Source organism: Xiphophorus maculatus, chromosome 17 (genome assembly GCF_002775205.1).
Source record: "Xiphophorus maculatus strain JP 163 A chromosome 17, X_maculatus-5.0-male, whole genome shotgun sequence".
In the NCBI taxonomy this organism is placed as follows: Eukaryota; Metazoa; Chordata; class Actinopteri; order Cyprinodontiformes; family Poeciliidae; genus Xiphophorus; species Xiphophorus maculatus.
In genome coordinates this window covers 15,983,490-15,990,278 of record NC_036459.1, presented here as the reverse complement: position 1 = coordinate 15,990,278, position 6,789 = coordinate 15,983,490, and positions in this window count along the sequence as shown.

Below are 6,789 nucleotides of genomic sequence, written 5' to 3'. Positions count from 1 at the left end.
AATAGAAAACAAAACAACTGTAAACTAATTGTTTCAACTAAGTTTATATGTTCTGGTAAAAAAATAATAATAATACAAGCAAGGAATCAATCAAGATGTTTCTCCACAGATCGGTTTTCCTGTGTTGCACTTCTGTTCCATTCATTATTTAGCAACAGCATGGCTCAAAGCATTACTGAGGCAAGCACAATGATTGACAGCTGCTGACTTTACTGTTGCCTAGAGACACCAAAGGGATGCTCATGGTGTTTCATTTGCTTTTCAGATGCTTTTTAATTGGCATAAATGTAAAAAAATAAATAAATAAATAAAAATTAGCAGGTTGATGTCAGAAATGTTCTAATGTTGTAGAATTAGAAACCGTGGCAAGGTAAAGTTGCGGTTAAAAAGCGTAATAATCTTCCCCTGTTACTAGGCAGGTGATTAATAGCATGTAACCAAGGTTGCTTGAACTGTGATGTGAATGAGAACATTTCTAAATAGTCAGATGTACCTGTGGTGGTACGATAGAGAGCACAGAAATATCCGAACTTCTTCAGTTTGGATGCAAAATAAACAGCAGCTTATTAATAAGCAGTGGTCACGCTCTGACTGAAGTTTTAACTTTTAACACGGCTTTATTTTTCATCTTTTTATTATTTTAACCTGACCATGTCACAAAACCCTGTCAAAATTGCCAACATTAAATCAAGAATCAAATAAAAAAAATTAATAAAAGAACCCCTCTGTGGATACCTGAAAGATATAAGTGTTCTGTACATTTATTTGCACCCTTCGAGATATTAAATACACCTAATTACTTATTGCACAATAGCTTAAAATCAGTCAGACTGGCTGAAGAATAATTAAACATCACTTTTCAGTTGATTTTTAGCTGGAATTAAGTCTCAACTTTGACTAAGCCATTCCAAAAGAAGACTATTCTTTCAGCTAAATCATTGCGTTGTAGCTCTGGGTTTACGTTTTGGGTCTTTGACCTGCTAGAAAGTGAACCTCTGCACAAGTCGCACAAATCTTTGGCAGCATCTAACAGGTTTCCTTGCTCCATCCATCTTCCCAACACCTGCAACACGTTACCTGTGAGATGTTCTCTTTCTAATCTAACTCAGCTTTAAACTTCTCCACAACTCTGTCTGACTTGTCTGCTCTGTTCCTCAATCTTCATGACGCCGTTAAACAGCTGGATTTATCCTCAGATAAATTACACACCGATTGGCTGTTTGATAACGTTGGACTTGGGTTGCACTGCGTTTTAGGAAAGGGATATGAAAGCTGGCTGAATAGATTTTTATTTGCAGAAACATTCATTTCAATTTCATAAATATTTGTGGAGATAAATGAAAAAAAAAACAGGTCAACACTTTGTTTAATCCTGATCTTTACATTAACTTCATTTTGTTCTATTTTTGATTTATTTTGTATCATTTACTTAACTGTCATCTCTTCTTCCATTTTTAAGTAGATATTTTGGCATTTTTTTCACCGTACTTTTAGCGTTATTTTAGATTTCATCATAAATGAATGTAAAGTTATGCTTCATCTTATTATTGTTGTACTTAACGCTCTTTTTTGTCTGCTATAGAGTTCCTTTTTTGTTTTGTTCTAACATTGCTTCTGTCTGTCCGTCATGTTTTCTCAGCTCTATATGTCATACACCATCTTAAATATTTCACCAGATGTCTAGCATAGAATTTTCTTCATTGTTTTGTTTTTTGTTCTTTTTATTATTAGTAATTTGGTCGATTCTGATTTTAATTTGGCCTTTTCTGTTACATTTGATTGTTTTAAAGCTTATTGCAGTGAAACAAGGTAGTAAGTATAACAGTATATTTTTAAGGCACTGTATGTTGAAAGAACAACAAAAAAAGTGAATATTCATTTTGAGTAACAGAAATCAGCTAATAAAGATCATTTAACATTCAAAACATTCACTCACACAAGCTGTTTTGAAGTGCTTTAAAGTGTTTCATGACCCACAGAGATTATTCTGTACCTCTGGACTTTGCACGACTCACATCCTGAAAGTGTTCAGTCCTCTGCTGATTCCTGTCACCTGCTCTTTCGGGTAATCAACTCTAAAGTCCCCAAACAGACGTCCTTTGGCATCAACACACCTGCAGCAATCTGGTAACTCTCGGAGCCATGTTTTACCTGTCAGCCGCCACAGAGACAGACAGACAGACAGAGAGAGAGAGAGAGTGAGGTGTGAATACGGCCCACTTTGCAAATGTACCTGTTCTGCTTGACTGGCTGTTCCTGCGTGTAATAACACAAACAGCCTGTGTTTATGGACAGCTTGGAGAGCCATCGCTCTCACACAGCTGATCAATTTTGGGATTTAGCTCTGCCTCTGCTCGTCACTCCGCGACCTGCATAGTTATCTGTCAGAGTGATTTAATGCAGCAATATCTTCACACCTGAAAAAGCGAACATTTACTTAAAAAAACAAACAAATAAATAAATCTGCACATTTATCTGCGGGTAGCAGTTACTGCAGCTGAACCTCGGGTTTGAGTTTACAGTGAGCCGTGGGTTGTGAAAGAAAAATATTTGCTGCTTTTAGCTATTTCATGTTCCTGTATGCTGAATTTATCTAAATATAGTTCAGAAAATATATCCTGAGGTGTTACTTTTCCAAGAATAACTTGGGAGCCTAAATTATTATATGCGACAAAAAAATGCAAACGGGTTTCTAAAGAAGTATCAATTACTGACGGATACTGTGAGACTAAACCTTTATAAATCATTGTCAGTCGATAAAAATAACCATTTAAATTAGCTGTTCAGTTCATTGTTCACACTACATGCATTTCCATTGACTGTATTATTGGGCAATTTGACATTTCAAAAATAAATTTGCCTAATGGAAACACGTCGTTTTTTTGACAAATGAAATATTGACAAAATTTTGCACACATTTTAATGGAAATGCAGCTAGTGTCCTCAACACAGTTTTGTCCTGCAACATGCAGTGTGTTTGTCTTGTGAATTGGTGCTACATACAGAAATAAACCAATTTCAATTTTAGCCATAAAGTCTGACCACTTTCCGCTATCCTGCGTCCGATGCAGGTTGTTTAGCTCTGTAGACTGCTAGCTCATGGTGATGTCCCCTACATGACTTGCCCCAAACTTTATGCAATGGCTGTCTTTGTGACACTCTTCTTAAGAGAGTCTTCTTAAAAGTGATAAAATATAGGGATTTTATCACATAGAATCCCTATAAAATACATCGTAGTTTGTGGCTGCATTGTGACAAAATGCGATAATGTTCAAGATGTATGAACACTTCTGCTCTGTAAGCAATGCCATCATTGTATGCCTATTCAAGCTTCAGATTCCAACCCCCAATTTAAAAGGAAATAGATATTTCTAAAACAAACCAATTTGAAAGACATGACAGAATGAATTAAAGACAAAAAAACATAGTCTACTTAGTGTTATAGAATTATAAGTATCTGTCATCATATATTTCAAAAATATTACACAAAACTGCAGCATAAATGGAGAACTCATGCAATGTCTCTCTTTATGGAAATATAGATTCCAATTCCATGAAGGCTGTGCACCATTATCTTCAACCGAAGAGCAAATGCAATATCTAGATGTACATGTTGTCCTTAAGCTACAATCTGTAACCATCCTTATGGTATAATGTTTTTCCTACGAGTGGCAGCTATAGCAACCACGTGAACTAACATCATCTGTTAGCAGTGGCACAAAGCAACATTTCATTGGTAATCAATCTAGGCTTAGAGGCAATTACTGATCAGTGTGGAGATCCTTTGATCATGGGGTGATGTGGATTTAAGGCCAACAGTTGGCTGATCAATGGCTGTCCTGTCAGACCCGTGTTGACCCACTGCACTCTGGTTCAATGCTACAGACTTCAGGAGGACCAAAACATTAGATGAATGCTAGCATGTTAGCCCGCCAGGCCATATGAAGGATCATTGGCCATCCAGTTTATAAAATCTCTGTAGATTCTCCATTGATCTGGATCCTTGTATTTTTTACTTGCAGTCACTTGCACACATCCACCTTCCTTAACCAATATATTTTCTTGTCTATCCCAAAATGGACAGTGGCTTAGTGGTACCATTTATCAAATTCTGAATGCTTACATCTGTGACGGTAGGACAGAGGGCACTTTTTTGGAATCACGACCAAATAGGTAGGCATGTAGGTGGCATCTAAAACTTATTATGGAGACTTTAAACCCACTGCAGTCGTTTTCTAAACAGTAAGCTCTGGAGAAACCTATGAATTACTAAATAAACGTTCCTAGTCCAGGTGTGGACAATTTGGGTCTTTGAGGTCAGATGTTCTGCATCCTTTATTTGTTGGTCCCTTGGTACAGTAAAGTACAACCCAACTCAATCCTATTGAAAATTTAACTCACTTGTGATCTGCTCTTCTAGTGAGAAATTATTTCTGATAGCCTAACGCTAAGAAACAAAAAGGGTAGAAGTATCTTACTCTTTTGTTGAGTATTTCAAAAATGTAAAAAAAAAAACTGAAGGTTTTGTATACATTCCCAATGCTTTGGTTTTTCTTCACTCCTCTCCCACAACTTCATTTCCATCTTATTTAAACCAAGAATGAGCGCTCGAGCTTCTCTTCAGGCACAAATAGGACCAGAGTCCTGTGGGTGTGCTCAGGTGCCACCATCAGCCGGGATTTCTCGGTAGACGTATGAAGAGGGATGAATGAGAAAGAGTCGAGGACCCTTCAGAGGTGTGATTTTCTATTAGTGAGGCTGTGATGTACTGCTGGTGCTCTTCAACACTCACAAGTGAACCATTTTGAATTTTCTGCCAGTTAAGATGTTCTCTTCCTTTGTTTGCTATGAACTTAAGCACATCTTGGCTCTTAAATCCAATACCTGGCCATATTGGAACAACACCTCACTTCTACTGTTTGTGATAATAGACAATGACACTTGTACATTGTTATTGAGGAAACTTTTCTTTGCAGAATTGTTTTAATTCAGCCACAGTGGAAAGTTTGAGCATAAACAACCCATTTAATGGTCAATACCAAAGCCTCTATTGGTAATAGACAAAGACATAGACAGAGTTTATTGTAATGATTAATTGGTAATGATTGGGAACTCCACCAGTTCACACAATACCTCCTGAAAGTCAAGATCTTTTTTGGCAAATTTGTATTTTTTCTCTGAAATTTCCAAAATAAAATGTCATTGTAGCCAAGTCTCTGTTTTTGTTGTTAAATCATAAGAACTCCCTTTTGCTGAGTCAACTTTTAAATGTATTTTTCTGTGTTCTATTGTGGCTTCCTGGATGAGTAGTCAAAAGTGCTTCGGGAGTAATTTTGGGAGTTCAGCCGCTCCTGGGAAGATTCACTACTGTCCCATGTTTTCTCCATTTGTGAATAACAGTTCTCACTGTGGTTTGCTGGACTCCCAAAGCTTTAAAAATCGCTTGGTAACCACTTCCAGACTGTTCCACGTCGATGACATGTTTAATCTATTCTTTCATTTCTTTAGATAGGACATGATGTGTTCCTTATTGAGATCATTCAGTCTACTTCCTGTTGTCAGACAAGTTCTCCTGAGGTAATCTCTTAGTTGTGGCTGGTTATGACATCAAATGTAACTTTGATTGGTTTGGATCAGTTTGATAACCAAAATCAAATCACAGAAACTGTTTTTTGCATTTACTCTCATCTTTTATCGAACATGTTTGATAAACTAAGCCATTTGTTTTCCATTACATAAAAATCCCCACAATAAAGCTTCTGGCTGAACAGTAACAAAATGTGAAACAGATCAAGGTACATGAGTATTTTTGTAAGGCACTGTGTGTTCTAGCCCTTTGGGAAATAAACAAGCAAGGTTCATTAACAGCATTTTGGTTCTATTTATTTTTTCTGAAATTCGCCACTAATGGGACATTTCAATTCAAGCCCATCAAAGCTTTTTACTCATCCCTTTTACACTGTTATGTTCACATCGCGGGGTTGTCCTTGAGCCCGGCTGACCTCTCAAGTCTTCGTCTTTCACAAGCAACAAATAACCAAAGGACGGCCCCTAGAACACTTTCTATTTAGGAGACAGGGGGAAAAAATCTCTGGTAAAACACAAACACCTATTCGTTTGTTCTCCAAGGACAGGCAAAGAGGGAGATTATCTTTGTTGATGCTAGACGTCTCGTGGCTCACTGGCTACAGCTGGAGATGTAGCACGCACTGCTGTCTTTATGCTACACAATTTTGGGCCGGAGGGAGCGAATCAACAAGAGAAGGAGAGAGGAGGAAGGAAAAAGCTGATGTACGAGTAATAAAGAAAATGGATCAACAGGGAGTGTATGACAGGAATGGAGTGAATGTGGAATAAAAAGTAATAAGGCCGAGGAAGAGAAAGTGGAGGAGAGAAGGTGTACGTGTACATGGACTGCAGGAAAAAGCTATAGACTTGAAAGAGTAGCTGACATTCTCTGCTGAAAGCAGAACTTTGACAGGTAATTTAGGATGAAAAATACAGGTTTCTTTCAGCAGTTAAGCATAGATTAAAATATGCACCAATCAGGTATTCATGCCCAATTTAATATTTTTGCAAACCGTTTCAACAATTATGATTTTTTTGTAAGAACAATAAATAAAAGGTTTCTTTTGACTTTGTTCTGTAAATAAAAAAGGTTTTTGTTCGGTTGCTTGCTAGCTTTGTTTGAAATTCAATTCAACTTTGTGCTGCTGGGTTTTGTGGGAAAATTAAAGAACTGTGTGTTTATACCAGTCAGTATTTTCACATCTTGACAATTTCCCTGAG